Raw genomic sequence first — 27,986 nt, 5'->3', positions numbered from 1 at the left:
TGCCAACCCTGCAAGAGTTTCAGGGTGCAGCGGCTTCCAGCGAGCACTGCTCTCAGTTATTTCCGCCCGTGAGCGTAGCGTAGCGGAGCTGAGACGCTCGCCGCCCCTTCGGGGGCCTCTTACACCAGAGGTCAGTCTCGAGAGACTGATTCCCTTAGTACATCAGTTAGCAGCGTGAAAACTACTGCCAAATGTATCTCAATGGGTCCCGCTGAAATTCAATGGGGTTACACCGACAGTAGTCGGCCCCCAGCAGGCTCTGGTGATGGAACAAGAAGTGAATACCCTATTAAGGAAGGCGGCCATCGAGGTGGTCCCTCCTCTAGACAGGGAATCCGGATTTTACAGCCGGTATTTCATAGTTCCAAAGAAGGATGGGGGAGGTTGCGTCCGATCTTAGACTTACGTCATCCAAACCTCTCAGTTGTGTCACTGAAGTTTAAAATGCTCACTGTCAAACAGGATGTAGCCCAAATCAGATCCGAGGACTGGTTTGTCGCAATAGATCTCAAAGACGCATACTTCCACAATTCCATCCTTCCACAACACAGGAAGTCTCTAAGGTTCGCTTTCGGGGGCAAAGCCTACCAATATCGAGTACTTCCCTTCGGCCTTGCACTCTCACCCCGCACGTTCACAAAATGTGTAGATGCGGCTCTGGTATCCCTCCGTATGCAGGGCATCCGCATTCTAAATTATATCGACGATTGCTTGATTCTAGCTCAATCAGAGCAGATGGCGGTTCGACATCGAGGTGTCGTTCTCGCCCATGTGGGGGAGCTGGGTTTGAGACTGAATGCCAAGAAGAGTGTACTTTCTCCAGTTCAGAGAACCACCTATCTAGGCCTAATATGGAATTCGACCACGATGCAGGCACGTATGTCTCCTGCTCGGATCGAGTCGATCCTCACATCAGTCAAGAGAGTCAAATATGGCCAGTCACTCACTGTCAAGCAGTTTCAGAGACTGTTAGGGCTCATGGCAGCTGCGTCCAACGGGATACCTTTTGGCCTGCTGCACATGAGGCCCCTACAGTGGTGGCTCAAGACCAAGGGGTTTTCCCCGAGGGGAAATCCTTTCTGAACTATTCAGGTCACGCGGCGATGCCTTCGTGCCTTAGACATATGGAAGAAACCTTGGGTCTTGAATCAGGGCCCGTGTTGGGAGCTCTTGGTCGCCGTGTAACGCTAGCGACAGATGCGTCCCTCACCGGTTAGGGTGCGGTCATGAGTGGCCACCCTGCCCGCGGTCTGTGGAGTGGTCGCCATCTGACATGGCATACCAGTTGTCTAAAGATGCTAGCTGTGCATCGAGCATTGAAATATTTCCTCCCAGACCTGAGAGGTCACCATGTGTTGGGGCGCACCGACAACACATTGGCGATCTCTTATATCAGTCACCAGAGAGATCGGCATCCGTGCCCCTTTTACAAGCTGGCACATCAGATCCTTCTGTTGTCCCAGGACAAACTCCTCTTGTCCGGAGCAGTGTATATTCCTGGGAGATTGACTGTGGGAGCAGACATACTGTCGAGACAGGGGCCGAGACCCGATGGCTTCACCCCAAAGTGGTGAAGTAGATATGGAGAGTTTTCTTGGACCTCTTTGCGACTCAAGAGATATCGCAATGTCCCCTCTGTTTCTCTCTAGTTCATCCAGCTCCTCTGGGACTGGACGCTATGGTACAGACCTGGCCGAGGCTTCGTCTGTACGCTTTTCCCCCTATCGCTCTGCTCCCGGGAGTTCTGGCGAGAGTACGCCGGGACGGGGTCCGTCTGTTGTTAGTAGCCCCGTTCTGGCCGAGCCCAGTATGGCTCGCAGATCTGATCTCTCTCCTCGACGGCTCTCCATGGGTGATTCCGATCAGGACAGATCTGCTCTCTCAGGCGTAGGGCAAAATATTCACCCTCGCCCGGAGTCGTTCAAGCTGTGGGTGTGGCCCCTGAGGGGGCACAACTGTTAGCAGCTGGTCTCTCAACTGAGGTTGTTGAGACCCTACTCCAATCCAGAGCTCCCTCTACGAGGAAACTGTACGCCCTGAAGTGGTCATTCTTTACTTCATGGTGCAGAGATCGCCACCTTGACCCTGTTAACTGCCCAGTTGGTACAGTTCTGGAGTTCTTACAAGCTAGGCTCTCTGCGGGGTTATCCCACTCCACCTTAAAGGTGTACGTGGCGGCCATAGCTGCTTTCCATGTCCCTTTCAATGATCAGTCAGTGGGTAGGCACCCCCTAGTTACACATTTCCTCCGAGGTGCACTGAGGCTGAGACCTCCAGTACGGTCCCGTATTCCCCCCTGGGATTTGGTTGTGGTTCTAGAGGCTCTTTGTAAAGCTCCATTCGAGCCAATTCAAGATATCTCAGATAGACATCTGACACTTAAAACTGCCCTGCTACTGGCAATCACCTCACTAAAAAGAGTTGGAGATCTCCAGGCCCTTTCGGTGGCCCCTACTTATCTAGACTTTGCCCCTGGTATGGCCAAAGCATTCTTATACCCTCGAGCGGGTTATGTTCCAAAGGTTCCCTCTGTTACACCACAACCTATCGTACTGCAGGCCTTTTGTCCTCCTCCCTTTCGGGAGCCAGACCAAGAGAAGCTAAACTGTATGTGTCCAGTGCGAGCACTGAACGCATACGTCCACAGAACTGCCCTGTGGGGAAAGTCCGACCAATTGCTTGTTTGCTACGGTCCTACTAACAAGGGTTCTCCTGCCACCAAGCAGACCCTTAGTCGTTGGATAGTCGAGGCTATCAACGTTTTCTATGAGTCCTCTGGTCTTCCCCCTCCTTTGGGGGCCAAGGCTCACTCTACTCGGGGTATGGCGGCCTCCAAGGCCTTCTCAGCAGGTGTGTCCCTCTTGGACATCTGCAACGCTGCGGGGTGGTCCACGCCCTCTACATTTGTCAGATTCTACGATCTTGATATGCGAGCCACTCCGGGCTCTTCTGTTCTCTCGTCCTAAGCTGTGCTCTTCGGATACACACTAGGCAGGGCTTTGGTAGTCTGGCAGCGTTGGTATATCGTTCCCCAAAGCGTTTTCGACGCAGCTCGAGTTCCCGAAAAGGAACGCCTCAAGGTTACGTATGTAACCCTAGTTCCTTGAGGGAACGAGACGCTGCGTCGCAGAGCCATACTCCCAGCACCCCTGCCGGCGCTTGCTTCCCTACTCGAAGCTGAAGCCAGCTGCACGGCACGTGCTTATATAGCTTCCTGGTCGCTACGTCACCCTGCCCGTGACGTCACGCCCGTCCGATGGACAGATTGCACACTATATTCAGAGTCGGTCTCGTCAGGGACGTTCCCCAAAGCGTTTTCGACGCAGCGTCTCGTTCCCTCAAGGAACTAGGGTTACATACGTAACCTTGAGGCGTTTTTGTTTATATATGTTTTGAGACAAATATATTATGTTTATATATTAAATATATTTATGTATAATATAAAATATAAGACTATATATATATATATATATATATATATATATATATATATATATATATATATATATATATATATATATATATATATATATATAAATGTATAAACTTAAATATTTTTAAAGGGGGCATAACACTTTAATCCAATCTCATGTTAATCTTGAGTACCTATAGAGTAGTATTCCATCCTTCATATTTCCAAAAAGTCTTTAGTTTTATTATATTTCTAAAAGAAAGATACAGCTTTACGATCCTCTCCAGAAAAAGCAGAGCTCCTGGAGGCGTGCCGTGGGCGGAGCTAAAGAGTGACGAGCACTTGAGCGAACAAAATGCCAACAAAACAGACATTTGATGCTGTTTAGTAATACATTTGTTTTAAATACCCCGTAGTATATGATAACTACTCTATTTTCTAGAATATTAGGATTCAGCCACTTAAAAAACATTTCATTGACTAGTGATTTTGAAAATGCTACATGTGTGAGGACGTATGTGTTTGTTTGTTTGTTAATACAGGTGTCTTACCTCGCACCATGCTGTCCACCACATCAAGAACAAAGCCATGAGCCATTTGACACGGCTAAGAGAAAGAGACAGACATATGGACAGACAGACAGATATGAGCAGATAGACAGGAGAGAAAATTAATTGTGTAGTGTTTTTGTTCTTGTTGACATTTCACAGGCTTTACAAGTGTTTATGCAAGTGTAAGCAATGATTACACATGCTATTCCCACCAATGAAGAACCCTTGAACGGGAAACTAGACATCAGGAGAGAATAATAAAGGGAACAGATGGGCAGCAACTGATCGATTGGAAGCATGAGAGAGAAATTGGAGAAAGTATGAAAAATAAATGAGTTTTTTTACTGACTGACGGACAAACAAGCAATTGTATGAATCACTACTAGCATCACCGTGATTATAAATGTCATAGTAAGATGTCCTTGTCTGTGTTTGAGTGAGACTCACTGGTATGAAGCCGGGTGACAGTAGATGTGTGAGTTGGAGGCTTTTCTCCGTCAGCTCCTCCTGGCCCAGAACAACAACAAACTCCAGGTCTCCACCCCCTCCACAGCCTACAACCTCACTCAGCATGGCTGAGAAAGCACACGCTACACACACACACACACACACACACACACATACACACACCTTCAGGATTAGCAGGGTCAACAAACCCTGCTGTGGTGCAAACATGACTCAACCAAAACACATCAACACCCTGAGGTGCAGGCCCATTCAAGGCAGGCACGTGTTCCCTCAGATTATTGAGCCAAGTGCAGTTTTTGTTTAAAAAAAAGTTACTTTTATCTTGTATCATTAAAGGAAAAGTTCCACAATCATTGTTGGTAAAATATGTGTTTAGAACAATCGCGGACTTATGTAAATTTGGTTGAGTCAAATCAATCTAAATCTTCTGCAGATCTTTAAACTGAAAATAAGTCAATTTTTATTAGAAAAGGTATTACGATTGACTGGGTAATATTACATACTGGGTAAAAATTTCTTATTTTTTTGCTATCTTCAATTGAATTACCTCACCTAATTACCTACTGATTATTATAATCCCAAAATATTTTTTTTTTGAAAGAAATCAATTTTAACACAAAAGAAACTTCTTTATATCTTCAAATCTTCTATTTCAAATAAATGTTGTTTAAAGAAAAAAAATTAATATGGTTTCCACAAAACAATATTAAGCAGCACAATGTTTTCAACTGTGAAAATTTTAAGCAGTGTTTCTTGAACAGAAAATCTGCATATTAGAATGATTTCTAATTATGTGAAGACTAGAGTAATGATGCTGAAAATTCAGCTTGCATCACAGGAATACATTACAGTTCATTTTAATTGCAATAATATTTAATAAAATTATTATATATTTCTACACAAAAATAAATGTAATAAGTATTATTATTACTGTTTTTGTTACTATATTACTGTATTTTGATTAAATAAATGCAGCCTTGGTGAGCATGAAAGACTTTCAAAAATATTCAAACATCGTTCTTACTCTAAACTTTTCAAAAGAAGTACACAGTGTATAAAACATTAATTTTTAATTTCTCAGTACCCAGGTCCTTTAAAACTCTTTTGACACACGGGTCTCCTAACCAAATTTCAGCTTGGCACAGCAGTTAATTTTACATTCAAAATGCACTAAAACTAACAGAAAATTTCATACATGTCTCAAATCAACTCGTTCTTCCATAACACTAGTAAAGACTTTCAAACTTATTTTGTCACTGATAAAACACTGACCTAAAACAACTATAACAGGTAGCATTATGTAATGTTTGCTTTTGTAAAATTTCTTTACAAAACAAGATAAACACTATTGCTTATAATTCACTGGAGTATGTTACATAGTTCATGTTTGCATTACAGTGCAAAATTATTCCTACTTTAAGTTTTCCCCTTGTGTATAGATGGTAATGAATTTGAAAAACATATGTAGGTTTTCAACTATATCAAATTGCTTTGATTGCTTTGTTTTTATACTCAGAATATATTTCAATACGGTATTACTGAATAAATGAAGCCAATCTTATTTGTATTATGTTTATTGTTGACTTTATTCAACAATTTCTTCTCTTTTGTGTCAGTCTTTGGCCAGATTCACGAGGTACATTCATGATGCACAATATTTTAATTTGTGTCCTGAAGATGAACAAAGGTCTTGCAGGTTTGAAACGACATGAGGGTGAGTAATTAATTCCATAATTTGTATTTTTGGGTGAACTATCCCTTTAATATTTAGTCACGATTTTACCCTGCTTGCAAACCACAAATGCAACAATAGACTAACATGCCTTAAACATAATAAAATGAACTACCAAGTTTTCTTTTTCTTTAGTCATCATGTCTCAGTTTGCCAGTGTATACCAAATGATCCTGGACTCCCACTGATGCCCCCTCAAAAAAGACAGGTGCATGACGCCTGCCAAAAGCAAGTTTCCTTGCCTCCACCCAATCTTCAACACACTCTGCCCACCTCCTACAGCCTCATGTATGAAGACATGAGTGAGCAAATCACAGTGCTGGCTCAGTATGAATCTGGATCGGGCCGGGGTGCGATGATGGGTTCTCCTGTGGGCGGAGCTTCAGCCAGGAGCAGATATGGGTGGAGCAGAGAGATCGCATGATGCACCAGCCCGACCAGAGAGCCACCATAACCCACGTCCGTGTTTCTAAACCACATCCTCCAACAGCCAACAGGTGTCCCTGCACAGCACGGATACACACACATCCTGAGAAAGAGGGAGAAGATCGTTACAATCATTAGCAACGTTATTAAAGCATAACCATGTTTGGAAAAGTAATCCAGTCATTTGTATCAGTCAATAGATTCAATTATTGACATTTTAACATAGTGGTCAATATACAGTTTATTTAGGCTTTTATTAATACACAGTGTAGACTTACTTTAATCCAGCATTGTTTAATACATAAAGCATATGAACACTTGGGTTGAAATAAGTTTTAAAGCTGCAGTGCGTAATTTTTGCCTGCAAACCTGCAATTTAGGGAATTTAGGGAATTATTTTCATCACAGATTCTAGCCTACGTCTTGGGAATATGAACAAAGTCCTTTTAGGCAAGTCATGCCACTCATCTGCCATTTTGGCAATGCCTTCGGGCAGCTAGTCAGAACTGCACTTTCACTGGTCACTGGGACATAAAAACTGCAAGTATAGAAACAGCAGTAAAATATGATAAAAATTGCTGAAAATGTTTGATGACTTCGTCCCAAAATAAGGTTTAAAACGCCTTTTTCCCCACAGGTTATACTTTTACTACGCATGCGCAAGCGTTCATGACACCAACTTCATTTACGTCTCTATCCAGAATGCCGGTGTCTTTTTTATTTGGAATGTAAGGTAACATTTTTGTGGTCGATATAAAATGCTTTAACTGGTAGTCCGCTGCCTTCACATTGTTATCACCCTCTTCTATGTGGATTTCATCTGATCTTGCACACACCACAACTCACTGTCGCAAAACCTCAACTGTGCACATGCATCAGTGGAACCAGACGATAGGCTTTAATGTTTCCCGGCTTGACTTGTCTGTATATGTGATCGGAGAAACAACAAACAACAAGTGCTACTCTACAGTGCTCAAATACTCGTGTCTGAATGATCAGTGGCAAATTCTTTAAATATGTAAATGTAGTACTGTGAGTCAGAAGTGCCAGAATATCCTTGCAAAGTTGGAACTGCCACACTTTATAGAAACATAAACCAACATTATAGGCTACTCTCACAGGAAACAGTCCTCATCCTCCGTAAATTGCTTGGCACAGATCTGAATATTTGATTTGAACAGTTCTGGAACAGTGTTGTAAATACAACTTAACCACTGATTTCTAGTTATCTCCTCTTTTGGAAGGCCAAACAAAGTAGTTTCACTTTCACAACAAAACACACAGCTACTCCACAACATGGAACTGGGGGCAAGAGTGAGAATTAAAGTGATGCCTTATCTCTTTGAATGAAGATTCAGGCAGCATTATGCAAATCTTCCCACATCATGACGTAGACATGTGGGGGCATGCTAGAATGAGACATTTTAGGTAAGAGTGGTTGACTCTAAACTTCTAAAGAGTCAAAAAAAAAAAAAAAAACAACATAAGGCTACTTTTAGAAAAAGTACAATTAATAAATTAGGTTGTTTATACATTCAAATAATTAAGACATGTAAAAAAAAAAAAAAAAAGGATTTCATAGAGTGCTTACTTACAGCCTTGCTCTAAAAATCTTCTCCCGTTCGCGTGAACCCAGTCTCGCGGGATAAGTGTCTAGTCACACCCCAAGACTTTAGTCTTTGCAACTTTACAGATCTTCTGTAAGCACCAAGAGCTTGTTACACTCAAGTTTGGAAAAACATTGGGGGTAAGAGATTAATGACAAAATCATTTTCATTTTTATGGTTTTTAACCCTTTAAGTCTAACAATTGCTTAGCTCATATCACATCAAATCATACAAATTATTATTATTGTTATGCTTTGTTCTCAAAATGTTAATGTTAACAACATTAGCATTGTGTGACAGTGTATAGTGTGTATTACATGTACATTTCAGTTTCTGTACAGTCTAATTTCTAATCATAATACTATTCGACACATGAAAAGACTTGTAATTTGCAAAAATGCACCTAAAGGACCGTCAGACTGTGAGAAACAATATTCTCTGGTCTGATGATCCTTTATTCCAAGCATTGTGTTTGAAGGAAACCAGCTCTGCTTATCACTTGCAGAGTACCATGCGAAAAGTAAAGTGTGCTGGCAGCAGCCTCATGCTGTGGTGATAAGCACGTGTTTTTTAGCGGTAGGGTCTGAGTGAGGGACTCGTCAGAGTAGAAGAAAAGCTCAATGCACCAAAATATTTAGACAGCCTTAATGAAACCCAGTCCAGGCCATTCAGAAGCTCAGACAGGGCAGAAAGTTAACATTCCAGCAGGACAATGTCCTTAAAGGGGGGGTGAAATGCTATTTCATGCATACTGAGTTTTTTACACTGTTAAAGAGTTGGATTCCCATGCTAAACATGGACAAAGTTTCAAAAATTAACTTGTACGTTTGAAGGAGTATTTTTGTTCCAAAAAAACCTCTTCCGGTTTGTCACAAGTTTCAGAAAGTTTTTTTCGAGTATGGCTCTGTGTGACGTTAGATGGAGCGGAATTTCCTTATATGGGTCCTGAGGGTGCGTCTGCTGGAAGAGCGCGGGCTCCCGTATAGCAGAGCACTGAGAGGCTGAGCACAGACATTCACTGATCAGAGCGAGAGCGTCGCGAAAAGTCACAAAAGGAGTGAGTTTTTGGTTGCCAGGGCAAGACAAACCTGCACAGATTACCAAAAGAAAAACAGCATTAAGGGACCAGTGGATGGAGTTTATTTTTACAGAGCATCAACGGAGTTGTACAAGTGTTTTTGTTTGTTCCCTGCATTTCAAAGATGCTTGTTTTACAAACAAGGTCCAGTTTGACGACGGATTTGCACATAGTTTATTTCTTAAGGATAATGCAGTCGCAACGAAAAAGGGTCACGATCGTGTGTTGGACCGCAGGCGGTGAGTAAAACTGCTTCAAATATCTCTTTGTTGTTAACTTAGCTATCGGCGCGTGAGCACATCAAGTAAACAACATGCGATGTTGTCATCAAACTGCACTTTCCACATGTACAGCTTAAAAAAAAAGAAAAAAAAAAGACGACATAAAGTGGAACTTAGTCATTTTCCAAAACCGCTAAGCAAATATATACAGTTTCAGTACATACCACATAGAGACACTGTTGTTGCTGCTGCTCTTGTTAAATTTCAGCCTCTGGATCTGATTCTGGATCATAAATATACGCTGAATCTGACTGTAAGCCATGGTTTGTATTGGTTGGTTTTGTTCTCACGTAATGTCGCAGCTTCCAAACGCTATCAAAGCAAAAGCCTACTGGCGCTCGTGATTCTTTAGCTCCGCCCACACGTCACGCCTCTAGGCGCTCGTGTTTTTCCGGGAAAAATCGGTACAGACTATCTTTCTCCTTTAAATATAATAAAAATAAAGACTTTTTGGAGTTATGAAGGGTGCAGTACTACTCTATAGGTACTCAAGATTAACAGGATATTGAGTGAAAACGAGCATTTCACCCCCCCTTTAAACACACAGCAAGAGTGGCTTATAGACAACTCTGTGACTGTCCTTGGGTGATCCAGACCCAGCCTGGACTTGACCCAATCAAATATTTCTAGTGAAACTTGAAAATGTGTCTGTATGCAATTTTTTTTATTTTTAATATTGTGACATCTGTTTTATGTGATCTAAAGCCCAAAAGGAACAAAAAATAATAATAAAAAATCATGGTAATTTAACCAACTTTTGGTGCTTTTGGCAGTGTCGGCCTGGTCCCAAATCCTCCTGGAAAAGGAAATCAGCATCGTCAAAAAGTTGGTCAGCAGAAGGATGCATGAAGTGCTCCAAAATATTTTGGTAAACGGGTGCAGTGACTTTTAAAAAACAAAATGGACCAACACCAGCAGATGACACTGCACCCTGAATCATCACAGACTGTGTAAACTTAACACTGGACTTCAATCAATTTGGGCTATGAGCTTCTCCACCCTTCATCAAGACTCTAGGACCTTGGTTTCCAAATGAAATACAAAACTTGCTCTCATCTGAAAAGAGGACTTTGGACCACTAGGCAACAGTCCAGTTCTTCTTCTCCTTAGCCCAGGTAAGACGCCTCTGTCTGTGGTTCAGCAAATTCCTTCTGTGCGACACGTCTTTGTGTGGTGGCTCTTGATGCCTTGACCCCAGCCTCAGTCCCTTCCTTGTGAAGTTCACTCAAATTCTTGAATCAACAATCCTCATAAGGCTGCTGTTCTCTCAGTTGGTTGTGCATCTTTTCTTCCACACTTTTTCCTTCCACTCAACTTTCTGTAACATGCTTGGACACAGCACTCTGTGACAGCCAGCTTTTTTGGCAATTAATTTTTGTGGCTTACCTTCCTTGTGAAGGGTGTCAATGATTGTCTTCTGGACAACTGTCATATCAGCAGTTTTCCGCATGATTGTGTAGCCTAACCATGAATAAATGTTCTGAAGTGAGGTAAACTTCAACAGATTTCCCTTTCTCAGGGAGTAGGGAGCAACGGATACTGTGTTGGGATCATGTCAGTGTGAACACAGTTCATGCACACAGCTCACTTCTGATGATCTGATTATCTTAATTAGGTGTGTTAAAAAAAAAAAGACATGCAAAATATACAGAGCTGGGGGGTGTGAGGACTGGAATTGAGGAACGCTAGAGTAGAGTAGAGCTTGTTGTTTGTCATTTCTCTAATCACAAATGCAGACATGGTTTTATGTTTACGGGCGTGTTGCAACGAAATGGATAAAAACACAGAATAAGTCATTGTAATCCGTAATTATGTCCCCACTGTATGCAACAAATGGCTCATTTGTAATGGGTTTTAATGTTTTTGTCTTGGCTTGCCAGTGCTCTGACAGGGACACACATCACAGTATGGTGAGGGGCGTAACATTCTGTCACACGCTTGAGGTATTCAGCCAATCACAAAGCACTGGATAGCGGGCCAATCAGAGCACATCTTGCTTTACAGACCAATTAGCTTTGTAAAAAAACTATGTGTTTCAGAAAGACGAGAGACGAGAAACAATAATGTACAGTATGTGGAAAATAATGTTTTTTTTAAAGAACATTAAACCACAAACACATTTCATTACACCAAATACACAAAATAATGTTCTTTTTAGGAACATCATATGACCCCTTTAAAGTGCAAGTGTTTGATCTTTGGGAGCTAGCGTGTGTCGAACAGACTCACAGTACATCAAATGAAGAGTCAATGGATAGTCTGCTGTCTATCAGCAAGAGACAGTTCATGCATGACAGCAGGAGGAAGGAGTCAGGAAACATCCTTCTGGCTGAAAAAAAATCACATTTCATTTTATTACAATATATTTTGTCCTAATATATATATATATATATATATATATATATATATATATATATATATATATATATATATATATGTGTGTGTGTATATATATATGTACATACATACACACATATAGGGGTTTCATTCCCTGAAACAGCCTCACTGCCTTGATCTCAGCATTAAATTTACATTACAGTCCTCTGCAAACCTTCTGTGACCATGTAACCTGACTGTTCATTGTTCTAGCTCCCTAACGTGTACAACAAAAGGCTTCACAACAATACATTATTACCAGCTGTCAAAATGCAAATGCCGAGCCCGCAGGGCTGAGTCTTCATGATAAGACCTCCCGCTGTGGATTTGCCACTCTAAAACATATAAACCCCCCTAGGCTCCCGGAAGAGTCTGAACAGCGGATGAGAAGCTCTTGGTAGATTTTCCTGGATATTCCAGCTTATTATGAGTCAGAGTTGGAATAACTGACTACTCCCAAGAGCCTGAGTTGCTTAAAATGTGTGCACTGCAGAAACGTTTTATGCATGTGGGTCTGGAAGTCTGATTCAGCAGACTGGAGTCTCAGTTAGACAGGAAGTTGAACAGGCTGAAGTGGACTGAAAGGCATCATCCATCATTCTCAAACAGCATCCTTATGTCACTGTTTATTCTTCCTGTTGTTTTTCTTGTTTTTTAGTCTTAATTTGGCATGTCAGATAAAAACCCAAAGGTGAAGAAGAATTGGAAGTCTAAACCTCCATGGACCTTTCATGGCTGGACAAGAAAATCTGCAGTGAAGGGTGCTGGAAGAATGAATGGTTTGAAGCGAAATGTGTGAACTCTCTCGTCTTTGATCAAACAGGACAAAGATGCTACGAGGGCAAATAAGAAGAGATGGATGGAGAGTGGAATGCTGCAGATAAGATACAGTACAGGATCAGAGGGAATGAAGAGACCTGTCGTGCAGTATGGCGGTCAACAGCAGGTCCTGTAGGAGGCGCCCTCCATCCACACGACACTTTCCATTCTTGCACATTTTCTGAGAGAGAGAGAGAGAGAGAGAGAGAGAGAATGAGATAGTGTAAAACTTTTTAACAGTGCTTATAAATAAGCTTAAAAAAACTGAGATGTTGCATTATGGAGGTGGTTCTCCGCTGGTTTTGATTCAAGACTTTTGGACTAAAATTGAAGATTTTGGACATCAAATGGCAGTACTAGATTTATTTACTAGTTAACTAATTTACACTTAAAATTACACATGAAATTGACTAATATTACCACAAAAAAGATAGATTGGATGCATACAGTAGATCCAACAATGTGGTTTTCTTAACAGAGTAACAGAGTTACTAAAGCATAAGAACAAAATTGTGAATCTGTGGTTTAGGCCTTGCAGTGTTAGTAGCTGTCATTTACATAGCAATTCAGTATCAAACAAACTATAATATAAAACAGAATATCTCACTTGGATGGATGGATAACTTTAATATCTTTAATAAACCATCAATACAGAGAAAAGCCATGATTCTACAGCATCAAATCAGTACTATATCTAGGGAAATGACTATGCCATTAATACTTTTTCATATTGTTTGCATATTTGTTTTATCACTTGTAATTTGTTTCCAGGTTCTTTATTTTATCACTTCCTGTTCACTGGTTTTAAACAGATACTTGAGAAAATGAAGAAATGTTTACTTGCATTACCATTCAGAAGTTCAGGTTCTGTAAATTTCTTTTTAGTGCTACTGAAATAGAAGTCTTTTATTCTCAGCAATGCTGCATTTATTTGATCAAAATACAGTAATATTGTAAGTTATTAATACAATGAAAAATTGTTTCCTATCAGTATATTTTAAAATTTAATTTATTCCTGTAATGCAAAGCTGAACTTTCAGCATCATTACTCCAGTCTTCAGTGTCACATGATCCTTCAGAAACCATTCTAATATGTTGATTTGCTACTCAAAAATGTCTAATTATTAACAGTTTTGAAATCAATTGTGCTGCTTATTATTATTCAGGATTATTTGATGAACAAAAAAAAAAAAAAAAAAAATCAGCATTTATTTTAGATTATTAAGATTGTAATAGATTGTGTTAGTGTGAAAGATTTCGATTTTATTAAAATTGTATTAATTATTATTACTAATTAATTATATATATATATATATATATATATATATATATATATATATATATATATATATATATATATATATATATATATATAAAAATTCAAGGTTTTGATGTCAACTACTCAAACCCAAATATTACCAAACACTGGATCAGTCTGGAAGCTGATAAATTATTCTCCTCCTTTTAATGTTTATTAGCAAATTGGTTTCACTATACTTACTCTATGCATAACTACATTGCATGATGCATTGTATTATTTGCATTTATTATTCCCCTGCTATCTGTGACCCTAACAGAACAGTCCGGCTGCCCAACCACTGAGAACTGCTGTGTTATGGGTCTGCATTTGTATAGAACTATATATTTGTGTGTGTGTGTGTGTATGGATGAGCGAGTGTGTGAGTCATACCTTCAGAGAGAAAGTCTGAGCAAAATGGATCCTAACACTTCCTCTGTGATCACCCTTCAACAGGGAGATGGCAAAACGCAGAGCAGACATCAGGCCGGCCTCCAAACCACACAAACAAATGAAAAAAAACACTCACTTAAACGCTGCCACTCACACAGGCCGATCAAATGACTTGGATCTAATTCGAGAAATCTTCAGAGATCTAATGGTGAAGAGCCATTAGAGGAGAAATTAGTGGCTGTAACCACTATAATAACTGGCGCCTATTTGAGATGGAGCACGGAATAATATAGATTTCTCTTTATCTCTCTCCGAGTCGACACATTCTAGTCTGTACATATTATTATACAAGCTGCATATTAAAAATCATCAAATCAAAATGAAAAAACACACCATCTGATTTTAATGATCTGAATATTGCTGATATTACCACCTCAGGAATTACATATACAAAACTACACAAGTGCAATTCCTATGTAAGGCTTCTGAGTGGTTTATTGCACACTGCTGTATGGTTGCTAGGGTGTTCTAGGCTGTTGCTATGGTGTTTCTTAATGACCTTCACTTGGCTGGACACCCACACATTGTTCTTTACTTGACTCAAAAGCTTGCTTTGGGTGGCTGCCAGGTGTTGCTATGCTGTTGCTAGGGTGTTCTGGGTGGTTTCTATGGTTGGTGGTTTCTAAGACAATGCTAGGTGGTTGCTAAGAAACTGCTCTCCAGTTGGTTGCTGTGGTGTTCTGTGAGGTTGCCAGGACAATGCTGGGTATTTGGTAGGACATTGCTAGGCGGTGGTCGCTAGGGTGATGGTGATGGCTAAGGTGTTCAGTGAGAATGCTAGGATTGCTAGGATGTTGCTAGGACACTGATAGGTGGTTGCTGTGGTGTTCTGTGTGGTTGCTAGGACAATGCTGGATGTTTGGGAGAGGACACTGTTAGGTGGACGCTAGATGGTTGCTGTGAGGTTGCTAGGATAATTTAGCTTTTTAGGATGTTGCTAAGTGGTTGCTAGAGTATTTTGGCTGTTTGCTAAAACGTTCTGGGTGTTTGTTAAGACATTGCAACGTGTTCACTAGGCTGTTCTGGGCAGTTGCTAGGATAATGTTGCTTTCTAGAACATTGCTAGGTGGTCGCTAGGGTATTCTGTTTGGTTGTTAGGATAATGTTGCTTTTTAGAACATTGCTATGTGGTCGCTGGGGTGTTATGTTTTGTTTGCTAAGTTGTTTTGGGTGGTTGCTGGGGTGTTTTGTGTGGTTGCTAAAATAATGTTATGTGTGTTGTTTTAATAGGATGTTGCTAGGTGGTCAATAGGGTGGGTCACTTTTGGATGGGTGACAAGATGATGCTAGTTGTTACAGTGCTCTGGGTGGTTACTAGGATAATCCAAGGTTGTTGCTAACAGATTTTAGGTGGTTGCTAAGTTGTTTTGGTATTCTGTAGCTGTCATGATATTCTGTGGTTGACAATGACTAAGTGGTTGCTAGGACATTGACAGATAGTCACTAGAGTGTTCTGTGTGGTTGTAAGGACAAAACTGGATATTTGGTAGGACATTGCTTGGCTCTGGGTGGTTGCTAGGATAATATTTTTTGTTTAGTTAGGGTGTTCTGGGTAGCTGCTAGGGTGTTTTGGATGGTTGATAGGATAAAGCTAAGTTGTTGCTTATTAGATCTACGTGGTTCCTAAGTTGCTTTTGGTCGCTATCATGGTGTTCTGTGGTTGTTAAGACATTGATAAGTAGTTGCTGAAGTGTTCTGTGTGGTTGCTACTGTGTTTTGGTCTGTAGTGTTCTGTGTGGTTTCTAGGGCATTGCTAAGTGGTTGCTAGGGTGCTCTGGGTGGTTAATAGGACCCATAAGGGTGTCACACACCAGACGAGAAGCGCAGAGCTCACTCATAGAAAACAATGTGTTAGAACTTTAAAGATGTGGCGCAATTCACTTCTTGTCCAGTGTGTGACCCTCTTTAGTGGTAATTACTTATAATTACAACTAATTACATTCTGTGGGGTTTGTTTTTTTATTGTTTCATTGTTTGGCAGGTGAAAATAGTCATATCGCTTCAATAAGCAATAGCACACCTTTCCAAAGCGAGCTGCATGTTTTTAGGCAACACTTATGTCTATAGCACTGGGTTACGTGACAAAGTTTAATACTGAGTTAAGAGTTTGGCAAAGTCTATGATCAATGTGTTTATGAGCTCCATTATCATGTTTTCCTATGTCAGGTAAATGTGAATCTACTTGTGTTTGTAATTTGTTTATTGGATTGTTTAATAGCCACATGCGCTAATGGTGATGGTCTGATAGAGGTCATTATGGAATGCAGTGTGTTGTTAATACTAAGGTTGTCACCTTTGGACGTGTAAAATAGCATGGCAGGCAATCGTAGGAAATGCCCACTGGCACCACGTTAACCAGGCACTAGACCGTCACTGATGGCCTGATGTACACGCACTAGCCACTGCCCGCTGTGACCTCCGGACGCACAGATGCCCACACTGACTGCGGCCCCCTCTTGTAACAGCTCGCCAATAAACTGTGGAGTGGAACAAAGAGGAGAAATGATGGATAAAAAAATTTGTTAGAGAACCGGGAGGCTGGACAATTTAAGATGAGGTAGAGATTAACTGCAATATCTGCAAAATCAGTCCAATAAAAATCTAACCTGTATGTTTAAAGCAAGCATCTGTGAGTGAGAAGAGAGAAATAAAATGTACTATATTAAGACAGAAGTGGCAAGTTGAGACATCTATAGAATCAAATGATACTTTTCTCATGCTTGAACAAAGCATTATGACTAGTGTTGTCAAAAGACCTGGTACTTCGGTACCAAGTCGGTACTAAAAAATGTAAATGTCAGGGTACCAGGTTTCTTGAAGTACCGGTGGTACCGAGTACCTTCTACCAAGTGCCTCAGACCACATCACTGTCATGCTAATGTCTGCATACAGACAGCTCATTAAAGCCGCCAAACCAGTTCAAAAACTGATTCAAGTGTGGCCGGCAGGATCGTCAGGGGCTCTTCAAGACTGCTTTGACACAATATATGGAATATGTTTAAGCAGGCTGCCACATACAATAAAACCATTGACCTCCAGGAGTACTTGGAGACTGTCACTGCCCACATCAACAAGTGTATTGATGATGTCACAAACCATCACTGTCCGGGCAAACCAGAAGCCACGGATAACAGGGGAAGTCTACAGACTCCTGAAGATGCGGAACGCTGCCTTCAGAGCTGGAGATGAGGTGGGCCTGAGAACAGCCAGGGCCAACCTGTCCCGCGGCATCAGAGAAGCTAAGAGACAGCACTCCATGAGGATAGCCCATCAATTCAGCGACAGCAGAGACACTCTAAGCCTGTGGCAGGGGATACAGACGATTATGGACTACAAGCCCCCACCACGGACCTGTGACAGCACGTCTCTCTACTGAACGAGCTGAACACCTTCTTCACTCGCTTTTAGCAACAAAACAGCACCACTGCACAGAAGACTCCACCTCCTCCCGGCGACCAGGTGATGACACCGACCCCAGACAGTGTGAGAAGATCCTTCAGCAGGATCAATGCACGCAAAGCTCCGGGCTCTGACAGCATCCCTGGGCATGTACTGAGAGACTGCAGCAGAACTCACAGACATTTTTAAGCATCTCCCTGAGTCAGCCTCTTGTGGTGGTCTTCTGCTCCGCCCTGGGGGACTCCAGTCTCCACCACACGGATGTGGTGGTCTTCTGCTCCGCCCTGGGGGAGCTTCATGTTGTTGTTTGTTTGTCGTTTTGTGTGTTCACTCCTGTCCCTGTTCACCTCTGTTAGTCTGGCCCTCCGTCCCTCCCCCTGAGCCTCCACCTGTCCGCCTCCGTAGACGCCGCTCCGTAGAGGGGGGGTACTGTCACAGTGTCTGGGTTGTGTTCCCTGGGTTTCCACTAGGTGTCCTCCTTTCCCACAGTGTCTGTCACCTTATCACTTCCTGTTCCCTTATTTGGTCACCTTCCTCCTTGTTTGAGTAATCGATTGTTCCCCACCTGTCTCAAGTTCCCTCATCATCCTTCTGTGTATTTATACCCGGTCTGTCTGAGTATGTGTCACGGAGTCCTTGTCTAATGTTTGATACTATCCGTAGTCTTGCCCTTGCCGTGTGTTCTGTTCTGTTTTCTTGTTTGTTTGGATATTCTGCTTTTGACCCTGCCTGGACTGTTTACCCCTTTGGATTTGCCCTCAAATAAACATCATACCTGCAATTGGATCTCTCCTTGTTTTCCTGTATCACCGAATGTGACAGAATTGACAGCCAATAGACTATTACAGGGATAGTTCAACAAAAAATTATTTTATTTATTAATTTAAATTATTACGTTATTTACTCATCTTCACATTGATAACCTTTAATACACACATGAAAATATTTTTAATATAAGCAAAATTTGATGTCCAAATGTGCTTAATGCACAAGAAACAATGAGATAGAAAGTACAGCTGAGCTTCTGTTTTCCATATTTGATGTGCTCTATGTATGTGCTTTGATTAATGTATACATGCAAATAAAAGCCTAAATTAAGCAATCAGAATTCTTCATTGGATTAAACGGTTTAAATCATATGGATTACTTTTACAATAAACTTATGACCTTTTAGAAGTATCAAAGTTGTGTTTTAAAAGACTTTGAATGGCGATTTAAAAAAAAAAAAATCTCTCATGTCTCATTTAAATTCTTAAAGTCTTGGAACGAGATGATGGTGAGTAATTAATGACTTTTGATGAATTATTATTTTTGGGTGAACTACCCCTTTAACAGTCCCTGCTCAACTGTCTGTTTCAAATATGAAAAAGAACAGCATCAATGCTCTGCAACACCTTCTCCTTTTGTCATTCATGCAAGTATGTCATATGAGTTTTGAATTATATAAGAGTGCATAAATTACAAACTTGTAATTTTGAGTGAACTATCTCTTTAACGCCCTCTCTCTGTGACACACACACTGAGCCAGATCTCTCCCAAATCCATCTTGAGAAGCCTGATAAGCTAATATGCTATTCCAGGCATGACAGATTATTTCCTCTGTTCATTTACTCCAGTCAGAAGCCATACATATGCACATATCTAATCAAAGCCCTTCATATTAATACTAATATCAGCTCTTCTTGCAATCAAGATCCTAATGCCGATTATGCCAAATCCTCTGACAGTCACAATGTCCAAATTCTTGTAAATATTTATTGTAAATGGCTAATAAAACATTCCTTCAAGAAACTCAGATAACAGTGTGATTCTGAGAGTAAATCTGGAGGCTGAGGAGATTTATTATCCACCTCCAGGCATCAGTGAGGCAGAGAAATGGGTTCAGCGACTCATGCAACCTCCCAATGAAACATCTGCAGTCGGCAGGTGCCCCATCGTCATGGGAACCGCTGTGCCCATCAAGGGCAGGTTACTAATGCAGCCTCACCTGCCCCGAAAACACGGGTGATTGTCTGTCTCCAGACTAAATCTGGTATCAATGTGATTCAAAAGCAGTGTGTCTGCACAAATGTCTTAAGTATGGTCCGGCAGCTCAGCGCCTGAAGCGACAGTCTGTTTCACTTGTCTTATCATATGCTGAATCTTGGCAATTCAAGCAGAACAGCACACTCAGCCTTTGTGGGGGCTTACAGAGGTCAAGACTGGAGAATAGAGGCTGTCCATCTCTGTGTCTCGCTCTGAGCCACTGCCTTCTGGGAGCAAGACGACACCCAGCCTCTGAAGGATGGACCTGAGAAGACAAAACGGCCTCAATTAACAGTGACTAATGGGACATTCCTTTAGGTTATTCATCCAACAAATAACAACATAGAGGAGACTTAAAGGGGCCATATACTGCACTATAGCACTTTTATTTCTTCCCTGATGTCTATTTAGAGACAAGGTCAGAATTTTACAGGGTGTGTTTCAATCTGTCCCTTAGCTCAGTAGCAAGTGCACTGCCCAGGGATTCAGCCATTTCTGGTACAATTTACTATCAAAATAAGTCCAGAACTGTTTGTTTTTTTCTCGCAGAGAAATTATCAGAGTGTAGGCTACTGTAAAAAACCTGCAAGGCTACTGACTATATTCACTTTCTGGAAGTGTCATCATCATAAAGTCTTTTAAGTCACAGGACGAGCAAGCCTTATTTCTATGTTTCTAATTACACTATCGTTCAAACCTTTGGGGTCAACATGGAGTAAAAACTGTAACATTGTGAAATATTAATGTAATTTGAAGTAGCTGTTTTCTATTTGAATATATTTTAAAATGTAATAGTACTGTCATGCCAAGCTTGAATTTTCAGCTTTGTTAATCCAATCTTTAATCTCACATGATACAGTACTTCAGAAATCATTCTAATATTGCTGATTTGCTGCTCAGGAAATGTTGAAATTAGTGATGATGCTTAACTTTTTTTTTTTTTTTTGATAAATAGAGAGTGACATTATTAATGTCTTTATTGCCAACTTTTTTGTATATTACATCCATGATAAAGAAAAATATTATTTTCTTTCAGAAAAACCCATACTTCCGAAATATATTTTTTAGCTATCTTAGGGAATTAATCCTGCAACATAAAATATTTGTTAAAATCCTGATGAAACAGTTTAAACACCCCCCACCGACATTATTTATCAGTTAATTTATGTATGTTATGCAATATTGCACTGACATACTAATGTTTTTTCTTTTTGTTTAATGCCTGATTTCCATTATGCATGTATATTTTCTGCTTTGTTTAATATACAAAAGGCAAGGCAAGCACATAATTCATAATGGCACTTTATGAGATACTTTCTAACAGCTACAACGAAAGTGTCATACAGCGGTGTTGATAAATACCAGCTACGTTTTAATGCACAACCCTCATAAATGTGTCGCCGGTTGATCGCGGGTAATTGAGTCTGCTGTTTAGTGGATAATGCCTTTTTGCTAGTGCCTGAAATTGTGTTTACGATGCACTGATTCATCCACATAGCAGGACCATTTATCACTATTCTGCTCCTGTACTGTTTAGACTTAATCCAGCATAATTTACACTGTCAAAAGGTCTGGGTATGTAACTTCAAATTACTCTTTCTGGTTCCTTCATTTAATTAGCGACTTTTTAATATTTTGAAAAAGTGATTAGAGTAAAATAAATAAATATTAATAAAAATAATATATTTATCTTTTCTTTGAAAAGTTTCAACTCTTATTTTTTCTAGTGTATTCATGGTACAGTTGAAAATTGGACAAAAACATACTGCTAAATTTGGTTTCAGAAAATGAAGGAACTTTGAATTAAGCAAATCTACACTATAAATTTTGTATTCATATGTGCACCACATCCAGTGACAAATTACTGAAGCATTGCACTATAAGTTTGATGCATATCATAAATACATTAACAATTACTGTCACGGCATCTGTATAAACAGCTATTAAGTAATTATTGATGTAGTCTTGTAAACAAAGCAAAAAGCTCCCTGCGGCCTGGAGTCTAAGTCTTCCGTTACCTGCAGGAGGAAACTATTCACCCCAACCAATCCCTCGCTGCAGCCGACTGCCGTTTCCAGCAAACCGTGTCATGATTCTTGAAGAATTGTACATTTCATTACTTAGCAAACCATTATGCCCTTTTAAATGTGTACAGGTGCTTCTGTTGGCTGAAAAAGTTGGCACTTTAGAAACTGCTGTGTTAGCACCAAAATAGTATAAAACTAATGAACAAGACCTTTCTTTTTTAGCAAAACCAATTCTACTGAAACAAACAGAGCTATGCTGTTAATTTACACTGGTAGAGGACAGGTAATTATGTGAACTGTGGGGCTATGTACTAAGAAAGTTTCTAAACAAACTAGACCTCTGTGGGCACTATATACCTTAGGTATATATATACCTTAGCCAGGTTTGTTGGACATGGGCTGTGTAAATGGTGTAGGGAACCCTCAAGTTGTGGGAGAAAAGTATCAGACAAATGAGAGCTTGATCAATGCTGCTCTGCTGAACACACATATAAACCAGTGGATATTTCTGCAATACAGACAAAATGAGAGGATACTTCAGCGCAGTCAGAAATACAGTTCTGTGGTAAGTGCATACTTGAAAATGAACCTGTAAATTAACTGTTTTTGTACTTCAGAAAATGGCACTGAGATTGTGTTTCAAGACCCTTTGAACCTACTGTGCTAATATCCCAGAACATATGAGGATTGAGACCCAAGTGCAGGTAAAACATTACAATAACCCTATTAGAGCAAACACAACATTGTACATCTCAAATGTACTCAAGTACTCTACCAATATGAATCTACTTATAACACAATCATAAATTATGTATACCTAGTCAACAGTCAAAAGTTTTTTTTTATACAGACACAACAAATAACAACGAATATGGCAAACATATCAAAATGTGACATTAAATGGTGTATAATTTATTTATTTTTCTTAAAGGAATGGTTCTCCCAAAAATTTTGTCATTATTTCTTCACCCTCAAGTTGTTCTTAACCAGTCTTTTGCTGAACACAAATGAAGATATGTTGAAAAGTGTTGGTAACCTAACAGTTGCTGGTAGCCATTGACATGGAAGTCTGTTTGGAAAAACTGGGGGTGAATAAATGATGACATAAGGTGGAGGCGGTGTCTCTATTGCCTACCATTTCTATGGTTTAAAGGGGTCATGGACTTCCTTTATTTTTCATTTTATACTGTTTTTTTAAGGTCCACTTATAATATGACCAAGACTTTTACATAAAAAAGAAAAGGCTATTTTATTTTCTGTTTTAACCCTCTCATCAGGATGCTCCGTTTGAATAGGTGTGGCAGATTGTAGACTCGGAAGTAAGTTCTCCCTAATATGACTGGCTAATAGTTGTGTTTGTGTGTTTGACAGCCTGGATCCTTTAAAGGGGGGGGTGAAATGCTCGTTTTCACTCAATATCCTGCTAATCTTGAGTACCTATAGAGTAGTACTGCATCCTTCATAACTCCAAAAAGTCTTTAGTTTTATTATATTCATAAGAGAAAGATAGTCTGTACCGATTTTTCCCGGAAAAACACGAGCGCCTGGAGGCGTGACGTGTGGGCGGAGCTAAAGAATCACGAGCACGAGTAGGCTTTTGCGTTGAGAGCGTTTGGAAGCTGTGACATTACCGTGAGGAAAAAACCATCATCCAAAACAAACCATGGCTAACAGTCAGATTCAGCGAATATTTATGATCCAGAATCAGATCCCGAGGCTGAAATTTAAAGGGGTGGTGAAATGCTATTTCATGCATACTGCGTTTTTTACACTGTTAAAGAGTTGGATTCGCATGCTAAACATGGACAAAGTTTCAAAAATTAAGTTGTACGTTTGAAGGAGTATTTTTGTTCCAAAAAAACCTCTTCCGGTTTGTCACAAGTTTCGGAAAGTTTTTTTCGAGTATGGCTCTGTGTGACGTTAGATGGAGCGGAATTTCCTAATATGGGTCCTAAGTGCGCGCTCTTCTGCCGGAAGAGTGTGCGCTCCCGTATAGCAGAGCAGAGATGAGACATTCACTGATCAGAGCGAGAGCGTCGCGAAATGTCACAAAAGAAGTGTGTTTTTGGTTGCCAGGGCAAGACAACCCTGCACAGATTACCTAAAGAGAAACAGCATTAAGGGACCAGTGGATGGAGTTTATTTTTACAGAGCATCAAAGGAGTTGTGCAAGTGTTTTTGTTTGTTCCCTGCATTTCGGATTGCACATCGTTTATTTCTTAAGGATAATGCAGTCCCAACGGAAAAGGGTCACGATTGTGTGTTGGAACCGCAGGCGGTGAGTAAAACTGCTTCAAATATCTCTGTGTTGTTAACTTGGTTATCAGCGCGTAAGCACATCAAGTAAACAACATGCGATGTTGTCATCAAACTGCACTTTCCACATGTACAGCTTAAAAAAAAAAAAAAAAAAAAAAAAAGACGACATAAAGTGGAACTTAGTCATTTTCCAAAACCGCTAAGCAAATATATAAAGTTTCAGTACATACCACATAGCATACCGCCTTTGCTGATGCTGCTCTTGTTAAATTTCAGCCTCTGGATCTGTGTCACAGCTTCCACATGCTCTCAACTCAAAAGCCTACTCGCGCTTGTGATTCTTTAGCTCCGCCCACACGTCACGCCTCTAGGCGCTCGTGTTTTTCCGGGAAAAATCGGTACAGACTATCTTTCTCTTATAAATATAATAAAAATAAAGACTTTTTGGAGTTATGAAGGATGCAGTACTACACTATAGGTACTCAAGATTAACAGGATATTGAGTGAAAACGAGCATTTTACCCCCCCTTTAACAAGAGCAGCATCAGCAACGACGTCTCTATTTGGTATGTATTGAAACTGTATATATTTGCTTAGCCGTTTTGGAAAATGACTAAGTTCCACTTTTTTTTTTTAAAGGTGTACATGTGGAAAGTGCAGTTTGATGACAACATCGCATGTTGTTTACTTGATGTGCTTACGCGCCGATAGCTAAGTTAACAACTCAGAGATATTTGAAGCAGTTTTACTCACCGCCTGCGGTTCCAACACACGATCATGACCCTTTTTCGTTGGGACTGCATTATCCTTAAGAAATAAACGATGTGCAAATCCGGCGTCAAACTGGGCCTTGTTTGTAAAACAAGCATCTTCGAAATGCAGGGAACAAACAAAAGCACTTGCACAACTCCGTTGATGCTCTGTAAAAATAAACTCCATCCACTGGTCCCTTAATGCTGTTTTTTTGGGGGGGGAATCTGTGCAGGGTTGTCTTGCCCTGGCAACCAAAAACACACTTCTTTTGTGACAATTCGGTCTCTCGCTCTGATCAGTGAATGTCTCTGCTCTGATCAGTGAATGTCTCATCTATGCTCCACAGGAGCGCGTGCTCTTCCGGGAGAAGTGCCCTCAGGACCCATATAAGGAAATTCCGCGCCATCTAACGTCACACAGAGCCATACTCGAAAAAAAACTTTCCGAAACTTGTGACAAACCGGAAGAGGTATTTTTGGAACAAAAATACTCCTTCAAACGTACAACTTAATTTTTGAAACTTTGTCAATGTTTAGCATGGGAATCCAACTCTTTAACAGTGTAAAAAACTCAGTATGCATGAAATAGCATTTCACCCCCCTTTAAGGATAGATGGTGCTGTGATTTAGGTTAAAAATGCATAAAACTTGATACATATTAAATGATCTGTCATAACAAAGCAATAGTGACCACATAATAAAAACAGTTACTTGTTTTTTCTGGAAAACAAGTAACCAATGTTGATAAACATTTAGTCATAAAACTCTAAATGGCACAGGCTGATGGTTGTTAATGTAACTGATGATATTCAGAGAGTTAAATGACTTGGCACAAGCTGATTGGTTCATGCTGCATATACAGCCAATGAGCTTACTGGCTTGCGTTTATATGGCTGGCTAGCATTCACTAGAGATTTCTGGAGCATGCTTTTCAACCCTTCTCCTTCCCCAGCTCCACATGTATAGATCTGCTACAGGTTATTTTATATGCTATTTATGCAGCAGCAGTATGTCTTAAATAGAAACAGGACCGTATCACTGAATGCATTGGCAGTAGCAAGTTCCTTTACTTTCTTGCAGCAGCAGTAGAAATAATCTACAACTACATCAATAACCAACAGCAGCAGTAATTCAGCAGCAACAGCAACATAGCAGATCTATTAATATCCATCACCATGCTAAAAACTTACGAGAGCTGTCATGATTAAAATAGGATTTTTGCATTATGCATTATGCATTCTGAATTCTTTCAAATTGTCTTTTTGTGGAGTGAGACTGAGTTGTGCAAAAATATATCTGTGCCACTCAAGTGGGCGGTGAGTATCTGATCTGCTGGTGAGCTCAGTATTTTCAGGAGTGACGCACATGGACTGAGGCCAAAGAGATGATTTCTGGTGGTGTTGCAGGATGGATGTTTAATTGGTTATAAAATCAGACAGCAGATGAGGTCTAATCGATTCTGTGATGTTTTGTTTCATATTGCACTTGCACCAATTGAATGGTACAAAAAAAGCTTTTCAAAGTGTGCTTTTACATGCATATAAAGAGTTATGTGTGACCAAAAGCCTGAGGTGGAAAACTGTACTGCAATAAAAATAAATGTGTAAACAGGATAAATGGAGCAATAGGTTGAGAGAAGGAGAAAGAAAGTCACACACAAAAAAATTAAAATAAAAAATAAAACTGATATAGAGAGCAGCCTTAAGCTTCATATATTTAAATAGTAATATCATGCTGCAAAATCAAGAATAACTCAGTTTGGTTCAGAAAAGCACTGCAAGTGTGTGTGTGTTTGTGAGTGTGTGTGTGTGTTTGTGTGTGTGTGGGAGGGGGGGGGGGGTTAAATAAATAAACAAAAAATGTGAAACTTGAAGAAAATTTGTGGTGAAAGAAGAAATGAGGTAAATGAGCTAATGAGTTTTAGGAAGAATGAAAGCATGCAATAGATGAATCACAGGATGCCTACAGCGAGGAAAACAGGTTACATAAGATAATGGGGTGAAGGTATAAAGCCTGGGTGTGTGGTTACCAGTTGTGTGGCACGATGTAAAGCTGCCATCTGGTTGAGGTTGACCTGTACACTGCAAAAGATCAAGCTGAAAAACTTCAGCAGCATCCAGCTCACAAGCCTGAAAGAGAATTCAGTGAGAATCAGTTGAAAAAGTTAAAATATCTATATGCAGATGCACAGCCCACATGATGTGGCAAGCTGCACTGATATTCTGCCCTTCATAAGCGCTCTGTAATTATCTAGTGCAGTTATGCAGCTTTCGTGACCTCATATGAACTTAACCTCAACAAAACTGCAAAAAAGAAGTTAAATGGTGACAAACTCTTGTGGCACTCTGACCATCTGCACTCGTTTGTACAAGCTTTCTTATTTGATTAGTGAGCAAGAAATGCATGAGGTGAAATATTTATTCATTTGACATTTCAATGAACTTCAATTTCAGATTTAAATTGGATTTTAAATCTCAGAATTTCAATGTGGGTTATTTTTTAGACCTAAAGAAGTGTGACTATTTAAAACTTCTGTTACACTTGGAATGCTGAACATTCTATTATTAAAGTTTACAAAAATCCACCTCAAACATTTCAGAATGGACAGGGGATTTGCTTTCAGAATAAGAATTGTGTTCAGACCTGAGTAGCCAGTGGGAGATGAAGGTCTGTGTTATGGTCAAAAGTCTGCCTAAATGACTTCTGACTTCAGGTATCACCTGCTCCATCGCCTTGGTCTCATCTGGGGAACATGCCGTCATCTAAGCCCGCCTCACTCTGGGTAAAAACCCACAGAGTCACAGGACAATAGACCACAAAGGGGATACTGTGTGATGAATCACATAAACACCATGCAAACACACCGAAACCGCTTATGCCTCCAGAGTGAAAAACACACCAATGCTGTTTAGGACTATAAAAGTTAATTTTAAATGTTAGGGCCCAAATTGAGTTAGATGAATGGACGGAGGGTGTGGTAACAGGGTTGAACCAAGGTAAAAGGAAAGAGAAAAGCTAACATGG

The 27,986-nt window shown here is 40.3% G+C and overlaps 1 pseudogene; it reads right to left on the bottom strand.

The window, feature by feature from the left end:
• The window catches only part of LOC127964180 (glycerol-3-phosphate acyltransferase 2, mitochondrial-like), a 60,892-nt pseudogene that overhangs the window by 5,883 nt on the left and 27,023 nt on the right, over positions 1-27,986 (bottom strand).

The sequence above is a fragment of the Carassius gibelio genome, chromosome B8 (assembly GCF_023724105.1).
Source record: "Carassius gibelio isolate Cgi1373 ecotype wild population from Czech Republic chromosome B8, carGib1.2-hapl.c, whole genome shotgun sequence".
NCBI lineage: Eukaryota > Metazoa > Chordata > Actinopteri > Cypriniformes > Cyprinidae > Carassius > Carassius gibelio.
Note: the sequence above shows the minus strand (reverse complement) of the source record. Positions and strands in the feature narration are given on the sequence as shown.